The 19875-nt window shown below is 38.8% G+C and overlaps 1 long non-coding RNA gene across 2 annotated transcripts in view; it reads left to right on the forward strand.

Annotated features, from left to right (window-relative positions):
* The first annotated feature begins 821 nt into the window (after positions 1–821).
* LOC104145412 (uncharacterized) overlaps positions 822–19875 on the forward strand; it is a 41993-nt gene continuing 22939 nt past the window's right edge. Inside the window, exons 1-3 of one of the 2 annotated variants that reach the window (XR_694322.2) lie at positions 822–910; positions 1054–1131; positions 11824–12153. This is a non-coding gene — a long non-coding RNA (uncharacterized lncRNA). Of the gene's footprint in view, positions 911–1053; positions 1132–11823; positions 12154–19875 lie in introns of those variants that run through there. The other variant, XR_694321.2, reaches the window with a different exon arrangement.

Genomic DNA, 19875 nt, shown 5'->3' on the forward strand with positions numbered 1-19875 from the left:
GTGCAGTATGCAGTCTGTCAGTGGAAATACTTCTTACAAAGGATATATCAATGTTTTCCCTTTGTCAGTATGTTTATTCAACACAAAATTAAACGTGGTTAATATTAGGACTGAATCAAAACTTAAACTTTGGAGCCTAGCTTAATTGATTAGTGCCGTAGCAGCCAGCGAAAATTTGTTAAAGTTTTACTCTTCGTTGGGCCTAAACAGCCCCATCAGAACTTGGAGAGAATATCTGCTGAGTTTTGAGGATAGTTGCTGAATAAGCAAAAAATTCTCTTCCAAACGTTTGAAAAACTCTCAGCAGTCTTTATCATCTTATCACGCCCCTTATTCGTAGGAATTTGATCATTTGAAAAACACACATTGGTCTATGCTGATATTAGTTATACTTCTGCTGATCATCCAGTCATTAGCAAATTTCTTTCAGCTTAGTCAGCACATCCACAGTGACTCACTGCAAGTAGTGTATTGACTCAGTAGGAAGTGACCTCATCATCCTTGTCAGGGAAGATCTGACAAAAAAGCCAACAGCAAATTTTGTTTTTACCTTTCCTTTTCATCCTTTCCCCAATCTCATTCTATCATTATGACTCAACAATGACTTTAAACTTTTCTGCTATAGAAAGAATTCAGGTTAGTACCTTTACTCTTGCTCTCTTAAATGGTTTTTTTTTTTTCATTTTTTTCGTAATTGTAAGACAACAGTCCCGCTGTTCAGACATTTATCAACAGGTGTCAGCAAAGCCTCAGTCTTTCACTAACATCAACTAAATATTAAACACATTTATCTGTGTTAAAGAGTACAAATAACTCAGTTTCAGAGGAATGCGATTCTGGAAGTGTCTGCCTTACTGGATTTCTGTTTTGAAAGCACTTGACTCAAGGGCCTAAGTCCTACTGATTTTCAGTGAGTTGTTGATTACTTATGTTCATCTACTGTACACTTTAATTCTGAAACTTTTAAATCATTTATGGATAATTGAAGGGTTGCATGGTTTTTGAGATGGATTATAAACTACATTACTTAATGTAAAATTTTTTTTATTATAGCAGTTACAGAAGCTACTGCATGATGTAGTTCTGGTCAATGTTTGAAAGTACAATCAAGCAAAGCAATATTTCACTGGGGTAAGCTACACTGCACACTGTGTGACGGGATGGGTGCATTAAAGTAATTGGCATGCTGCGGAATCGTACTGTAGCTTGTCCTGCGGTTGTGTGTTGGTATGTTCACAGTCTTGGTGCTATGAAGTCAGTTAAGCAAAGTAGAAATAGCCACATGGGAAGTTAGCATGAAATGGCAGTTACAAAAAAGTATTTAATCAGGTAGACAAATCTAAACCTTGATTATGGTATAATGAAGCATATCTAAACTGATATATGGGTAGCAACACAGAGATCATCTTAGATCATCACTACATCCAGTTAAAATCTATAGTCTCTTAAACTGAAGAAAATTTTCAGATAGAGGAGAGTTAAGGTATTTTAGTCTCCGTTACATGCAGGCCACCCTTGTGAAGTGAAGAATGATTAAAAATTCTAATTCTGGAAGAGGCTAATGGCCAAATTTTTGAAAATGACCCTTTGTTTTTGTTCTTTTGTTCTTTCTTTCATAATTGTATCAGTTTTTAACTGGTAGCAATTAAAACATTAAAAGAAGGGTTTGCCAAACATTAGAAGTCATACAGGAAAATTGGGGCCCTTGTGTTCTTGGGTAAATACTGAATACTGCATGTCCACTGAATTTGAAGTGATTGGGTGTATTTATAAATTGTCAGGGAGCCCTCCAGAGCTTGCAAGGTTACGCACTGTGTACTAAACCACCAGATCACTGTGTATTCCTGACACTGAATTATACTTCCTTCAGCATTTCTGGAAATTTATCCTATTCTAATACAATTCAACTGGGACTCCATGGCTCATATGTATTTTGCTGTTCATCTGAAGAAAGCTCTTGCAGAAAAGTTAGAAGAGTTTGAAATTCTGTTGCTACACAGTACTTAACAGTGGTGCAGGGATGTGACGTAAAGCCCAACAAGGTCAATAGGAGTCTCTCCACCTACTTTTTATTTCCACCTATTTCATTGATTTTTCAGTCAACCTTTCTCCATCTCCTCCCAACATACGTCAAAAACAAACTGCAAAAAGAAGTTAATTTTTACAAGCTTCATTTTCTGTTTAATGAAATTATATTGATCCTTTTGTGCGAAAAGAGAAAAGTCACATTAATGAAATGGAAAGAGAAGTGTTTATTTCTATATATGTTTGCTTTTGTCTTTCTGAACTCCTCTTTTTTGTTGTTGCATGCTGCAGAGGTATTTTATAATCTATTTCCTGTCTTCAGGAGCTATTAAAAAAAAGCTATCAAGATAACCCTTACAATGAAAAGGATGACAGTTAAAATAGCCCTACAAGGCAGTATCTGAAAATGGAGATAAGTATGAATTGGAAGGTGGCTTTTTATTCTTTTCAGTCCTGAACATGTAAGGATAATCATTTTCTTGCTTTGGATGAAATCTTCTCCCTGTTGAAGTCAAAGGAAGTTTTGTCACTGGTTTCAAGGGGGTAGGAATGTCACCCCTAATCTTGACATCAAGGAAAACAGATGGCAGCTTCCTGTTAACAGCTTATGACTTGTTGGCCGAATTTGAAATACACTGAACATAGGGACACTGATATATTTTTCTCGGGAGGAAAAACAGATTTACCTCCTTTTAAAAGGACTCCGCAACTAGAAATATCTTCTTCTGCAGTCATCATCTCTATCCATGTTGAATACTTTCAAATAGGTGTGTCTGAATGGCTTAAAAACCAGAGCTTTCTATTGTACCTCAGAAAATATTTGGTTTAGGTTATAATGCTGTAGAGACTGTGTATCCCGGTACAAAAAATAAACTTTAGAGTTAGAGCACCCGAAACATGTTTCCAAGCTAGACTTCCACATACCTTTGGGAAGAACCTCTTAATACATGGGGAAAAGAAAGTAAGAAGGAAAACTATATACAGTTCAGTGACCTTTGACTCAGAAATGCAAACTACATTGACGCTAGTTTACCACATACAGTAGTGCTCTAGCCATCCCATATAAAAATTCATTTAAAATACTGTTACTGCACTTCTACAATGGAGACAATAAATAAGAAGTCAGATTTCAGTTCCGGATGTGCCTGTGAAGAAAAGCATGGCAGACACCAAGTAACAATATTATATCTGTAAAGAATCGAAAACTCACTTTTTATCATTCAGGGATAACTCTAGGCTCTCCCCTAACAGACCATGAATTAAATCTAGTCCTGTAGCTGAATAACACATTCCCAGCATTTATATAGCTGAATGTGAAATTTCTGAATTTCTCATATTGCAGAGTCCTTGTAATGTAGACAAGGACCAGAGCTTCACTGTGTCCTCTTCCATATAAGCCCAAAGATGGTCTGTGCCCTATAACGTTTATTATCGAAGTAGAAAACAAGAAACAACAGGTAGCTCTATTCAGGGAAGTAGAGGAAAACAATAATATATTATTGTTTGTTGTGAGTAGTATAACACTTGCAGCACACCAGTAAGCTGTTTTTTGCAGACAATGTGGAAATTGAAGGCTCACAGGGGAATCTGAAGGTGCACAATGGAAGTGTTGCATATGTTTACAGGGGGCTCCTCCCAGGCGGGAAAGGCAGTATAGAAAAAGCACGTTATCAGCAAAGAGTGGAAAAAGTACGCTTTGTCAAAACCAGGGAGAAACGTTTTGAGGGAACAGAAATGCAAAACGATGAAAACTAGGCTGCTAATTTTAGCTGTATGAGTGTGTAAGGAGGGTCATGGCTTTTAAGTTTTATGGATCAAGATTTACACAGAGCCTTGATATGAGAAGCTAATGCAGGGAAAGTTCCAGTCTGAAGGTGCTGGCGAGTTCAAGGTGTAAGCAGCAGACGGGACAATGCTGTTAGCCGCAGTATCTGAGAAAAGCAGCAGCAAAGAGAGCTTAGAAGAAAGATTAAGAGCTCTGATGAGCCATGCTAAGCTTGAGCCGATGGCTAGACATTCAGAGAAGCAGGCTGAGATTTGAGTTTGGACAGAAGGGAGCATAAGGGTGGATTTGAGTCATCAGCGTGAGTAGTTGAGTTTGTGTTTACCGATGAGCTTACCCAGAGAGGGAGTACCCTCTCCAGAGGGAGAGGTGAGGAGGAAGAAGGACAGAGCCCTTTGGAGCGGGAGAAAAATTAGGACATATTATTATTCTATTCTGGCATGTGATTTATTGATAATAAAAAGAGTTAATACCTAGCTGATTTTAAATTCTACTAGCAAAACTATTTAAGACACAGATTCTAATCTAGTGTGGAGCTGGTTCAGAAACCCCTACATGGTTACTTTTGGAGATGAATTTTACGCTTCTCAAGTTACGACAATGTTACTGAAAATGAGTGCCTTTTATATATTTTTTTAATATCCATCTCCTGGTAGAATATGCACCAATACAGGAATTTGAAAGTTCCTATAAACACTAGAACAAGTAGCTAGCAACATTTTTCTTAAATTAGAAATTTTCGTGACATTTTTCCAAACTTTTTTCCCTCTACCTACAGGATTTGAAATTTAGTCAGAAGATGAGGAGAAGGAGAAATTGAGACAAAATTTGTGAAAATAAGTTCCTCTTCTGAATATCTGTATTAGCTGTGCTTCCTTTACTACCGAGCTGCCTTCACTCTAGGTGGAGGAGGCATCATTTTCACTGATTGGAATAGTTTCCTGAGTACAATCGGGAAGCATGGAGCGGGTCAAGGTTTTACTCACTAAATAGCAGAAATATGTATGACAGATCTTTGGTGGAAGAAAACTTGGTGGAAAAAAAAATCACAAACTTTCACCTAATTCATTTAAGGAGAAAGGGTATTTTTACCTCCTGGCAGGAGATCTAGTCCTATTCTAAATCCTGCACATGCCTGAGAATCATCAAAAGGTGAAGGACAAGCAAAGTGTAAGTAGAACGAGGCCTCTGCCCTGTAACCCCATGGTTATAGGGCAAACCTGCTATTCCAAAGCTCTTCTGAAACTACCTGGCTCAGAAGGACCCTTTATGCATGTTGGGAAAATGCTCTTAGTTAGCATTTGTGTTAATTAACAGTGACATGTCCTGTTTCACCTTACCCCATTACTCTCATAAGTAATGATATAGTCAAGTCAGTGTTCAGCAGCCATTTTTAACTTCTACCTTCTGTAGAATTAACAGTCTGTTGCTGCAGGTTATTTGATTCCTTACAAAAATTATTTAATTATCTATGGTTAAATATTCTAGAGGAAATAAAAGTACTTGGAACAGAAACTTAAGGGGGTGAAACGCAACAATTAAAGCCTGGGAGACCATATCTTTTCCTAAAGAGGGGTCTTGCTTGCTTCATAGACTTTCTTTGATCTCTAATTATGTTAGATGTTAATGCTGTAGTAGGCTTTTTTTGATCCTTAATTATGTTAGACGTTACATTGTTGATGTTAGTGCAGTAAATAACCCCTCTCTGAATTCACTAATTAAATCTTTTAGTATTATTCATTCCCTCCTACCAGAACTTGCTTCAGTAATTAAAAATATGATGGTAACTTATTCTGGCCGTGTGACTATTTTGTTTAGATATTTATGTAAATAATTGAATTTTATTACCACCTCACAAAAATTCGTCCTCATCTTTTAATTAGATATGTATGTGAAAAACCAAGAGGTATTTGCAGTCAAGCTGTGTTTATTAGCTTTATTTATGCCCTTACTCTTGTGAACTTCAGGGTATTTACAAAGGTATAAAGGGTAATAGGTGTTACCACACCAAGTAAAACTTGCAAAATATCTCCGTTTGCTTCATGATAAGCATGTTATCTAAATCTTGTAAGCACTAAACAGATCAGAGAAAGAAATGTACCTTTCTCTTGTGTAATGCTACCTGGATTTTCTTTTTGTCTCATGGGAGACTGGCATGTGTCAAGCTGGGCTTGCTGTAAACCGGCTTTCTTAGTCACTTGTGCGTTCACTGCACATAACTGATACAAGAGTATGCATGTGGAAATAGATAGATTTCTGCTCAGCTCTTAAGATTTCTCTTTTACTAAAACTAACTGAAGGTTTATGTCTACGTAAGGTTTTTGCTTGTGCTGGCAGGTCACAATTCAAATTGGCAAGTTTGGCCAAAGACACATCAAGGCATCAGGTAATTCTGAGGAGCAACGGAGTTGCTTCAAGGCTCAATCCCTTGGAAAAAGCTCATGCACATTTAGTAACAGTGCCCCCACACCTACCAATGAAACTGAACTGGCCCTCCAACCTCAGGATAATAAACTTAACAAACAGCCTTGTTTCCTGAAGGGTGCTGAAAATAAACAAAGCTAGGCTCCTTGTTCCCAGAAGTGGAAACGTTGGCAATCCATCTTCTCCAAGGGAAAACAAACAGAAACAGTCCCTTGGTCCCCAAAACAGAAGAAGAAATCTCTCTCTTCTCCTTGCTGGAGCGCACAGAGCTGAAGCTGGGTTTGACTGAGTTAAAATAACCCTTCTTCCTTCCCTGGAGGCTGCCTCACATGCAAGCAAGACACATGCCCTGGGCCAACTGCTGATGTGGGGCAGAGGGTTTCCCTGCTGAGCTGTCTGCTTCTTCCAGCTCACAGTAGCGAGGGGCTGGAGCTCTCCTTATTTACTCCTGCAGCTTCTCCTTTTGGGGAGGATTTGTTCACTACCTGGCGACGGGACTCGGTGATCACAGAGAGTGCTACACCGACTCTGACGTAGGTCATGGAAAAAGAGAATTCTCCCTATCTTCACCATTGCCATCCAAACCCCAGGCCCCATCGCAGGTGGTCCCTGAACAGGAAGATCAGGCTTGGAAAGACAGCGAGGAAGCCATGCAGAAGGCATTCGTTCCCCAGCTCCTTAGGGCTCTGCATTGAAAACTACACAACCAACTGTGACTCTTGGACTGTGCTAGTCCCATGTGTGTGCTCAGGCTTATGGCAGCTCTTCAGCAGTACTGCTGTTGTTCTGTCACTCTGCCAGGCCTTTTCTCATATACATCTGAAGAGGATCTTCACCTTGTGGTGAGCAGAAATGATTGGCGGTGGTCTTCACACCTGGATAAAACCTAGTCTGGGTGAGAACAGCCATTTTGCAATACCTTCAAGAGTTACTGAGTTGCCAGTTTCTGCACATCTCATGATTCCTTATGCTGCACTAGGGTAAACTACTAAAAGAGCCTTTCCCAGTAACTCATAAGGCAGCCACTCATAAGGCAGCCTACCTGTCCCAGCAAAATAGAGAAAATTCTGGAATGGCATTGCTGGGGGACCATCAGCATGTCAGTGGTCTGACCTGCACCTTCACTATAAAGCAGGTGAGTTAGCTGCTAGAGCGAATGCAGAACCAGGTGTCTAACCCTTATGCCTAAACGCTTTTGGCAACACTCAGATTAAGTCCGCAGCAGAGACATCTTGCACTGTTGTTAATGCTCACCTTACAGAATGCCATACTCACCAAAGTGCATGCCCCGAAAGTGTATTTGCCAATACATGCTGCGCTGCCCAATATGGTAAAGAATGCCTGGTCCCATGGACGCAGGTCTCCTCCTCCCTTTTCCTTGCCCTTGCATACCTGCATACTCAGCGCTTCCCTCACCTGCAGAATGGAGATCTTCCTCTAGGTTTGCTTGGCTGCCTTATCATAGTCTCAAGAGTTAGTACTGTGCAAAGTTAAAATCTGTTGAGCACAAGGGTATTTGACCCTGACCACAACCTGCTGTTCCTTTAACAAACAATTAAGACATTCCATGTGTGACTGAATTTGAAAGCAAACCCAAGAATTAATCTGCTTGTTTTAAATAGGGATATAAATAAGAACCAGCCCAGCCATTGCCCAAGAGATAAGCCAAAACTTTGAGGTTCAATAAAAGTTCAGTCACTTCCGTAGTTTCTGAAGCAGGATTTGCCAGGTCTATATTTTGGGAACACAATGTCCCCCTGAAGCTTGGAGTATGTGGCTGGAGAGCTTTCTTATTTCTATTTGAGTAGCAGTTTCCTCTGGATCTGGATCATGCTAAAGGAAAATAGTATATCCAAATTCATTCTTGCCCAGCACAAATGGTAGTTCTGTGGGACTTAGAGTTCTCGTGCGCAGTAGAAACAGGTAAACCAGTTATAAAGGTGTCTGCATAATTCTGCACTACGTGTATCTATCACGTTTTGTGAGCAGAATGCACTAAACGAATCTCAATATTTAAATCAGACTTGGGATAGAGGCTTGGCTGGTATAATACAGCATAGCTTTTAAAAAAAGATATTGACAAAAAACACTGTCAGGTTTTAAAAACAGTGGTGCCTTGCTCAATCAATTTTGTTGACATGGTAAGGATCAGATTTATATAAGAGATCTAGAATTGCCTGGATCCTTGAATAACTTAGGTAAAATAGTAGCAGAGGTACATCCTCTAGACATTCTTATATTTCTATGTTACAATTTTGGATTGTATGATTTAGGAAGTGTTAAAGTAGTTTCAATGCTCTATAGAGGTAAAAATGCTGTAATAAAATGCTGCATGTGGCAGGGGAACTATTAAAACAGTTTTTTAGCATGAAAAGTTTGTGTGTGGCAGAAAAATGGTTGAAAAGGCAGTTTTTCTTCAGGTTAATAGTGTGAAGTTAACAAAATCAGTGATAAAATTATGAGATCATGGAAAGTGATTATATCCACACATTTTTCCAGGTGATATGGAGTGCAGAGAGTTCATTTTTCAGGGTTTGTAGATTGAAGATTACATATTAACCACTAACCTAACTGATAACTCTATGGACAGAGTTCATTTTTTCTATGTAATGTAGCCTCTCTAGTCCAGTGCATAATGTTTTATGAGTGCTTTAAAGTTTATGCACACTATATTTTCTTGCAAATTACTTTCCATGTAGGTTATAGTAAGTAAAAAGAGCTTTTCCCAAAGGATTCAGCAAAATATCTGAGGAATTGCATGTAGATAAAATGAAAACTTACATGAAAGCTGTTTTCAATATAAGTTTTACTGTAGAATCCATAGTGAGTGTGTATTTATATTAGCTCACTAATTTGGAAGAGCACTGCTCTCTGCCTAAGAATTGTGTACTGCTGCCTATTAGTGCAGTGTAAAACTTAAATACTTCAAGGTATTTCAGTACATGACAAGGACCATGATTTCAGAGGGAGTAGGTGCATGAATATCTTTGAGATCTGGACCTTAGTGCCCTCTGCATAAAATTAATAGCAGTAGTAAGGGCAAGGGGATGTCATCATGTTTCTGGCACCTCTCCTTTTTGGAGTCAATATTCTTCGTAGGGTAGCAGAGAAACTGATAATTTAATATTCTATTTTATTAGCTGTTTGGAGCAGAAGAAGGTAACTATATTGTTAGTGTAATTTTTGTACTGATGAGATTTTTGAAAGGAAGGAACCTTTCATGCAACACTTTTAAGAGAAGTTTCATGGCAGTGTCAGCAGTGTGCAATGGAAGTCAGAAGATCCATTTGTTCTGTAATACACAAAAAGTAATATCAGCATGTAATGGTATAATTTTCTTTCAAGTTAAAATCTTTAGCATTTTATCCTATAAGTAAACTAAAATAATGCAGCCATTATAATAAGTTGTTGCTCAAATACAATACTGCAATATCAACATTAGATTCTATTGCCTTGTAAAGCCTTGTAAATGCCATGCTATCCATTAGCAAGTGTATAATTTGATTTCTGCTTTTGTAGCGTTAATGAAGCGTTTATTTCCAATTTCATCATTTTTTATGTCTCTTGGTACACAGACATGCTATGAAGCAGTGTTTCAGACACCATGATGTTGAGGTTTTCTTTTGGCGGTTAAAAAGAGTGACAGATTTTTTTTCGAAGTCAGAATGATTCAAGGCACTTTAATTACTATATTCACATGAAAGATGCTGTACTGATTCTTTTGACTTGCCCATTCTAATTCATTTTCATTACACAGCATAGTATGCTAACCCTGCCTTTCACATCTGTATGCATCTACTGTTTCAAATCTATGGAATGGTTAATATTGAGGTGTTTCAGCAGAGTCAAAGCAAGCAAACCCCCGGAGTCTGATTGCTTCCACCAGAATTTTTGTTTTTCAAGAAATTTCAAATTGACTGTTTTTCCACAATGAAAGCCAAATGTCAGAATGTAAAAATATCTGCTCCAGAAAAAAGTGTTGCTTTATTACTAGGAATGGTAATTTTCTTTTAGAGTAATTTAAAAAATGTGTTTCTTCTCTTTAAGATATAAGAAATATGTTGCCTTTTTATTCAGCTGAGACAACTGATTAGCTAATTGAATCAGAAAAAGGTTTTTTGTATGTTTAAAATAATTTTAGAGACATTATATCTTTCTGTTTTCCTGAAAACTCAAAGAAAGCAGATGAATTCTTGTTTGCTTTCTGCCTGTTTTGAGGACATTCCTAAAGACCAGAAAGTTTAGAGGTCAAAGAGATGATCTAAGCCTTAGGAAGTGAACCCCTAATTATTCCAGACTACAGAAGCACTGGGATCTGGAATCTTCTTTATTCTCTGAAGCAGCATGTTTGCACTGAGCTTTGCTGAGAGATCCCTTTCCTCCGTCAGCTCTTTGCCTGCCTGGCAATTCTATATTTTCCATTCTTGTTCCACAGATAGCGCAAAATCTATTAAATGAAATATAAACACATTATTTTTATCATATTGTTTTAGCACAAATGATACAGGCAGGCCATACAATTTAAAACTGGCAGTAGAAACTGTAATATTCCGCTTCTGAAAATGAAATTATCATCTGAAGCCCTAAGGCACTGGAGAGCTGTTTTCAAAAACCTTCTGGAGTTTGATCCAAAGCCAGGTCAAGCTAATGAGACATTTTCCACTGATTTAAAAAATGCCGTTCCTCAGAGTGCAATACATGTTGCGTGTTACAAAGAAATAGGTGCATTTTATATTCAGACTTTTTAGAGAGTTGTTTTTCTGAATAAGTGGTTTAAGGGCTAGATACAAAGTCCAGTGATCTCAGAAAACTGAACTAAGCTGAAAATCATGTTCTCTAGGTAATAAAATATTTTGCTAAGGTAAAATGAAACTCATAATTTTTCCCATCACTGTCTAATTTCTTCCTTATCCTCCCTTGCCTCACTATTGAATATAAACTGAGTGGTAGCCAGGCTTTCAAATAAAGACCCTTTTACTGAGATATGTTGTTTACCATTAGATTTAAGTATTGAGTAACGGCTAACGTTACAATAGTGCAAAAGCTTTAGTCTCTGCATCCCCTTGGTTTTATTTGGACAAAATATTTTGGGCCCAGATTCTGAGAGATGCTGATTACTATGAGACATTTTGTTATACATGAACCAATTCAAAAGTGAGTATGAGTTACAGATTTCATTCAGTAAAAATAGCAACCGAGCAAGAGGGAGTTCTGGCCAGGAGGTCTACTTGAGTTAAATATGAAATTACTCTGTTTCTGTATTGTTGCACACCTCAGTGAAATGGCTTAGCTTCATTGTAAAGAAAGAGCTGGGTTTCTGTCTTTCACCCATTTTTATTGCAGGTTCCTGTCTTTTCATTTCAGTTTGTATGGCTGCACTGTCTGCTGTGTGCTGGTGTCCCCATGAAACCCTTTGCTTCCTACCTTTGAAAATAGGCAAAACAAACAAGACCCTTTCTCTTCCCATAGACGGGACACATAATATTAATGGTTATCTCCCCGTGATAAGCAAGGCAGTATCATTTTACATGACTTGAAAGGGTCATCCATATCGTCAAGCACAATTAACTTGTCTTACTCTCACAAAACAGGGTAGGGGGAGGTAATGAAGAGGCCATACTTCTTCACATACCTCAGAAAACAGTGCCGGAACAGCAGGCTGGTCAAAGGATGCAAAAAGCTTCGAAGCAGCAAACACAATGTGCTCTTTGATTAAGGACACAGACGCTTGTGCTGCACCTTCTGGATGGGGAACCTTCTGCGGTGCGTGTGTCTCCACTGGAAATTATCAGTTGCATACAAGTTCAAACATGTCTATCCGCAAAATTTAACTTGCTATTTATCCTGCTTTTAAGGAAAGCAAATTGTGTAAAAAAATTTTCTGGGAAAAAGAATAGCCTTTGGTGAAAGTCGTTTTAAGGATTTATCCAGCTTACAATAAAATCTGTGCTGAAATCTTGCAGAACTTTCACTGTTTTTCTATTTTCATTTTGTTTTGCCAGCCTGCCTGGATCAGAAAAATAGCCCCCAGCGCAGATTGAATAGTAACTCTAATTCTCTAAAGGAGGCTTTCGTCCCCTACACATTAACACTTCCTCAGTTCTCAAAACTAACAAGTTTAATCAAGGACACTGTTTTGAGGAGAAGATGTCCAGGAAACACTCGTATTGAGTAGAGAACGATGTTGGTAATTTATCAGGTTAGCATGTCCCCTCCCCTGAGTCAGCGCTGACTCAGGTTCCCAACTGATGTTTAGGGTAGTACTGTGCTCTTGAAGATGCCATCATTTAGACGAAATGGTGTTGACCACTCGGGCTGTGAAGAATTGCATAGCACATGTCACAATGACGCAGCTATTAAATGGATGACGTGACCAAATACCAAACCAAAGTATTACACTGGCCACATACATTCCTCCTGCAATTAAATGAAATATATTTCACTTCCTGTCTTAAATCACTGGGCAGTGTTGCTGCTAACAATGTGCTGTGTTTCAATAGAAGAATGACTGAATGTCAATATTGTATCACTGTATACTTTAGACTTTTTTTTTATAAAACGTTTTAGGACACTTTGGGAGGAAGCATCCTGGTTAATATAAACTTTTTACTATTAATAACACGGCACGTTTGAATGTGCCGTTTTCTTTTTACAACTAATCTAAAAATCTTTACAATGCCGATCAATTTGTGTCTATTCACAGTTTACTCTACATACGTAGGGAGAGGTGGCCAGAAGACAGTTATCTTTTTACTTAGACAAAATTTAAAATAGGAACATAACCAAGAAATATCTATTCTCTTTCATATTTTTACAAAGACAATATAAAAGCTGTAGAATTATTTTCGTCCGTAGAAAAAAAGGTTCTAAAAAGGAACAGAAAGCCTTACTCCTATAATTCTGTCCCTTTAAAATCATTTACCAGTGGTGGAATCATTCCTATGTACATTTTCCCTTTGAAAAGAAAAGGAAATTTGAAAACACTTCAGCATTCCATTTTGATTTCTTTCACAAAGTTTAAAGATAAATGGGCATGTGTGTCTCCTCCCCCTGCAATACTGCAGGAGGCCAGCGGCTGCGCTCTGTGGTCTGCTCTCTGCCTAGCTGTGCCATCACTTGAAATAACAGTTTCTTCTTTCACCTTCTTGCCTCTCGGGACCCCGCGCAGCCTCCTCCCTGCTCCCAGTCCCTCTCTGGCACGCATCCTTCAGCACCACTCTCTTTTCTTTCTCGAGCTTTTCCTGTTGTCATCACAGAGACCTCTGTGTCCTTTATTGTACTATGATGTCCTCTCCTTGCTTTGCTCAAAGACTATCCCTGGCTCCACAGATAATCTAAAGTCTCCTTTAAGGAAAGGATGGAGATTTAATTTAGAAAAAAACAGAAAAGGTTAACAAACGGAAACAGGCTGGTGTCGTCTTTAGGAGGTGGAAGTCCACTGTGCTGTAACTTGGTCAAATGGGTAAATTCAAACATTTGCCTTTAATCAACTAATTTCTCATAATCATACCCTAACTTTGTGAATTTCCTGAACAATCTATTTATGACCTGTTCCCTTGGAACTTGGAAGCGGTTCATTTCACAGAAGCTTCCATATTACTCTGCCAAGAGAACTACCAAAATAGACCTACAGCATTGTTTTTTTTGAGGACTCATGACCCTTCGTTCGTTTGTTTGTTTTAGTGGCATTTTCTGTTTGAAGCCGTTTTATCTTGGTGGCAATGAAAGTTAAAAAGGGTGTTTAAAGTCATAAGAAAGTAGCTGTTTATGCTTGCCATGGAAATTGTTTGGGAAGGACCTGCACGGCTAAAAGGATGAGAGTTCACATGTAACTGCGTCTGCATAGTAAAATAGCAAGTATTAGAAAATATACACTGTACCAATAAGCTTCACTAACCTAGAGGTGAAACTTGGTGTAGAGAAGCAATTTGCTACATGTTTTTAGGCCACAAAGCCCTGCTCAAGTTCCCTTCCAAAACCAGGGGACTGTCCCTGCTGCGAGTGTTCTGCCCCGGGGCTCTGGGGACATGCACAGCTCCTTTTCCCTCATGTTTTCTCACAGGCAGGCCAGCAATGGTTTTCAGGTGCTGGGAGAGTGTTTGCTGCTAGCCAGGCCTCCTTGACACCTAGTCAGATAAGGGCCACTAGCGTGGTGATTGGCAGGTGAGGGGAAGGCAGAATGGCTTTGCTGTTCACAAACAACAGTCCTGTGCAAATTGAAGTGCTGTCCGCACGGAGATACGTGTGTTGGGATAAGAACTTGAGTTCCTTGTCTTGACTGCGAATAAAGCGGGGGGGGGGTGTCATGTACACTGTCACACCACCACACAGAAATGGCTGACGTGTAATAATAACACCTTCTCTCCCTCGCTTTGCTTAACCGCTTTGCTGGATACAGAGGGAAAAATCTGCAGTGTCTGAACTATAGGACTACCCAAAAATGTTTCGCATTTGAAAAAAGCAAGCAGGCAAACAAAAGAAAAGATCTCTAAAGCAAGTAGATGTATCTTGGAGGTAAGGATTATTAACATAATAGAAATATGATGAGTGGTATACAGAATTTTACAGACTTTGTCATTAATTCTTTCAGTGCCTGCCAAATATTTAATCAGGGTTTAAGAGGAGATGCTATTATGATTATTTCAAGTAAAGAAGACAGTAGGACCTATGCAAAACTTGCTAAGGTATTTGGAGTAACGTAGTTGGAAAATGCTTATAGGACTGACATAGATTGCTTCTAAAAAACTTTCATGCACACTTCCACAACACTGCTCATGAATCCAAGAAGGCATGCAAGCATGTACAGACAGATGAATCACCATAAACTCTCAAAAATTTATGCTAAAGCTACATCATACTTCAGGAGCATCTTTATATCTACTGTACTGAAGATACCTAGTCTTAGCTTAGCTTCTTTCTCAGTCCTGAGTACCTGCAGCCTACCTCAGGACTGAACATTTAAGGAGTGCTCTGAACACATATTAAATACCTTTGTAAAAAATACTGTACATATGCAAGTTGCCTTTTCAAACAGCATGGTACCTACTCATCAGCAGCTCATCTGCAGTGCTTGAGTCCTTTAATTTACTCTTGAAGCTCCTAACCCCTTAGGCAAATCTCAGCTCAAGACTTACAGCTGTGGTATATCCTTATTGACTTGTGAAAGAAAGTTCCACCGAGGGATCTCTGAACTGAATTTGGCTGAATTGAACTGAAATTGAACTGAAATCTGTCTCACTCAGACAATGAGTGTTCCTGGTCTTTATCAAATGCACAGTTTGCTGGTCAGCATGGATGACGTCTGACTATACCATAGTCAAATATCATTACATATCAAGCACCGTACTTTTAAGTCTGGAGAAGTTCTGTGCCGTTTACAAGCTCATCTGATTGAAACTAATATTTTAGATCCAGAAAAAACTGCCTTTTCAAATATGGAATTGAAGTTCTCTGGCAAAATTATGAATAATTCTCTGCTTCCACTGAATAGCTGGCATGCATATAGGAATATGCATGCATTTCTGTCCCCCAGAACCTGTGTTTAGCGTTTAAAAATGATGAACAACATATTATTCTCTCCCCTGAGAGAAGTGGTAGGATTTCAGGTCAATGAATTGAAGCGATCTTTTCCTGGAGTGAGTCCTAGTCTTCACATCGCTTCCACCTTTCTTTTACTACCACACTGTTACTCCAGAACAGCCCATTTCTTGTACAAGAACAAATTATGAGTAAAAAGCCACTGACCTGAAATTAAATCAAGACAGGAATTGTGTGAGTGGATAGTGGACAGTATTTTGAAGAGTTTATAGCCATAGCTTTAACAGGTCAATTCTGTCTGTGATCTAGAAAAATTGTTGGGCGATGCAGCAGCCCTTCTGTCATCTCTGGCCAGGGAAGAATTTCCATCTCATCCCAGTAAATGATGATCTGGTTTTGCTTATTTATGTCCCCTTGCTGGGCTACATGAAATGTCATCTACCTGAGCATGGAGCCTTCAACACTGAAGAAATTGCAGAAGGCACATGACACTGCAGTAGCCTACAGGCTACCTGAATGTATTGAACTCCGTTTATGGCTTCTGCAAAGCATGATGTGCATAACCTGATAAACCTCCTAGTGCTTTATAGTGACCATGGTCAGCAATACCTTTGCTCTGCTGTAGTGAAACTACACGTGTAATAGGGATAACAATCTTTGCAGAAGACAGAGAGACTCATGAATGAATGCCTGAGGAGTCTAAGTATTATTACAACTTCCCTTCCAAGAGCCTGGCATATCAGGGCCCATTTCTTGGACCCTGCCTTCCCTACAGTGATCACTTGTAATTAGAGTAGAGATTAGAAAACATTTTTCAACCATTGAAGCAGGGTACTGAAATGGCCTTCCTAAGAGAAATGTGGGAGCCAGAAACAAAACTATTTTTAAGATAACTTTATGGATGGGATTGTATGACAAGATAGTGATGAACGTAGAACTACAGGTTAATGTCTGAGCCATCAGTCCTTGGCTATTTCAGTTCTGGACCTTTTGATCAGCACTGATGCTAAACATGATCTCTTTTGTTGATGAGTTGAGTTGCGTAACATTAATATTGTAGTAACGTAAGGCTTCATGTTCTGGTAGTCACCTGCAGGGACCAAAGATTTTTCCTCTCCTCCTTGGTATTAAACTCTCCTCCCTGGTATTAAACTCGGCTCCTAGATTGTTTTCTTTTCTAAATCATTTCTTCTTGCTTTCCTCTGCAGCATTAAACGTTGTCCACAGACCAAGGATATCAGGCAGGATGGGCTGGCACTCCAATCTACTGTCTTGGGTGCCTAAACCAACACCAGATTTGGCGTCAGGAACACATTTTGCCATCATGTGGTATTGGCCGGGACCACGTATGTTTTGGAGGCAGTGGGAGGCTTCTATACAGAGGGGTAAATGCATCATTTCCTAGGACCATATGAGCAAGTCAAATAACAAACATACACAGGACACTGTCAGTGCTCTTGATTTCTCTTGCTTCCCTCTTGTGGCACTACATAGAGCCACAAGACTCTTCCAGAATCTTTTTTCTGTGGTGGCTGGTGGCTTGTGGTACATAGGGACATGTGGAATACATGTGCTAGGCATCCTTATAGGGTTGCCCAAGATAGCAGGGATCTGTGCTGAGTATCCCAGTCTGTGGGATAGTCTTAGAGTCCTACATGATCATGTGTATATTTTAAAAACGAATGGAAGACAAAAAAGGGCCAGATCTCTGTACCAAAACCAAACATTTCACTGTGTGCCTGCCCTCTTGGGGAAAGGATGAGAAAACAAATTGCATATGATAGACACTAACCATGCTACTTAAAGCACTAATGACAGTTACAAACTTCTGATGATCTATCTGTAGGACCCTACAAAGCACTGTAATAAAATACGACAAAGTAATAAAGGCAAGTAGGGATTTCACTATATAACACCATAAATATTTTTAGAATGCTAAGCATGAATTCCCTTCACATTATGTTAAGAGGGAAACCCAAAGGTAAATAAAATCGTTAATATTCAGAGTGTGTCTATTTAAAATGTGCTATTTACTGAACATTTACACTGGGAACAAGTGTACTTAAAGATGCTTAATGTATAAGTGTTACTGTCTGGTAAAGATCTCTTCACTTAATGTTTGTAGAGTCCTGAGTGGTTTGCAAGTCAATTAAACACTGATGAAACGGAGATAAACACTTCCTATTGAGAAACGTCACATCATTCTTTGAGCTTCATTTCACTGTGTCGTTTAATGCACTGAAAGGCATTCAAGTGACACAGCACTAGCTTTAATATCATAACATAGGCCATATAACATGCTGAGCCACGTGCAGATGGGTAAACAATGTTGTTATTACACAAACTTGCTCAGAGAGCACAGAGAAGCAGCCATGTATTTACTTTTAGGGCAAACTAACGTGCAGCCAGGGTCTTGATAAATGGATTTTCTCTCATGCGTTACTCTGTAACGGGCAGCATGCAAGCATATCCACTTTAACACCCGGTAGCTCTCCCGTCCCTGAAAATTAAAATGTCCGGCAGCCAGCATTGTCAGGATCCTTTTAGGATTAGGTTTCCTCTTGCTTTCTTCAAATGGGAAGGTTGGAAAACTCTGTCACTCCGCTCTACTTAATACATCACTCATGTTGTTCAGGATAACAGATGAAACAGTGGAGAGTCAGGACTGCTTGAAGAATTACATTTCCGTTAATGCTTACATTTTTTAAATGGCTATAAGGGAACAAAATACCGAAATGCTGAAATTTGTACCTATTATCGATTCTCTTTAAGAAGAGCGCAAGAGGCCTTCTTTCCTAAAGTCTATGTAATTACAACGAAGGTAGAAGAATGCCTAGTGAAAAGAGAAACCGTATGTCCTTATTTTAATATAAGGTCTCACAAATTTGGTTTGAGAATACTTGAAAGCTTCCAGGTTTTATTTCATCATTTGGATGCTCTGCTATTGTGGCCAGTATAGTTTGATAACGGCAAAATCTACGTTCAAAGTTAGCTCAGAATGCATTGTTATACTGAGTACTGTGTTTCGGTAAAAGAAAAATACTGGAAAAAATGTTCAGGGAGACAAACATTGAACAAAGAAAAGACGAAGGCTGAATACATTTAGAAGCTATCATCAGACCTAGTCTTGCACTTCAAGTAAATGTTGATGTCATATGATTCATACATTATGATAAATTAATGCAGCACCCTGAAATAGAAAAAAAACAGTCTTCAGTTCTCAGAAAAGTGCATGCATTACTGTTGAATCAGAGCTTGGCAACAGTACCACTGGCACACATGAAAGAAGTGTCCTTTTGTCATCTATGCAGATATTTTTGGAACTGTCTTTGGAAAGTACCGTACAGCTTGGAGCTGCAGCAAATTGAAGAGTGCTAGCTAGCCTCTATAGGCATGAATGAAACTTGCTGCATTTCCTGATCAAAGTAGTGACACAGTCTTTTCCCTGTTCCCACTGCCAGCCTGTGGTGCTAAGCATCCTTCCCTCTGTGACTGAGCCGTGCTTCCAGCACTAGGTGCATTAGGAAGAAGAGAGACGTAGGTTCCTCTTTTCCATCCGTGCTTTTGTTCACAGACGGTACCTTGATTTGACCTTGACTACTTTTATACATTCATGGCCCTTTTTCATGTTACTTTTCAAATAGAAAAGTAGAAAGAAAATTGGAATAAGGAAAATGTGGTTGAAAAGAACTGAAGGCTTCATTTCACTTCTTGGCTTTGGGCAAGAAACAACATGTGAAAAGATAAAAAGAAAAAAATATATATAGAAAACTAAAGACAGAGCTTCCTGCGTGTTTCTTGTCACCCTACTGTATACATGGAAAAGTCATTAAGGTTAAAAGACATGACAGTTCTTTTTGATGATAAAATTGCTTTGTCAACAAAAGGACTGAGTATATAAATATATGCTATATCATCTCCCTCCTTTTCTGTCTATGTATTATATAGTTGCTGGTCTAAGTATAACAAACTCCCCAAATTTACAGCTTGTTTCAGGATTTTTATGTAAAGTTAACTGAAAACAGATTTTACTTGGAAAAAAGAAAACAAAATCCACCACAATGTTTGCAATCAAAATACTTCAGTCTTGAAGTCTGTTCTCCGAA

Source organism: Struthio camelus, chromosome 3, assembly GCF_040807025.1.
Source record: "Struthio camelus isolate bStrCam1 chromosome 3, bStrCam1.hap1, whole genome shotgun sequence".
NCBI classification, from domain to species: domain Eukaryota; kingdom Metazoa; phylum Chordata; class Aves; order Struthioniformes; family Struthionidae; genus Struthio; species Struthio camelus.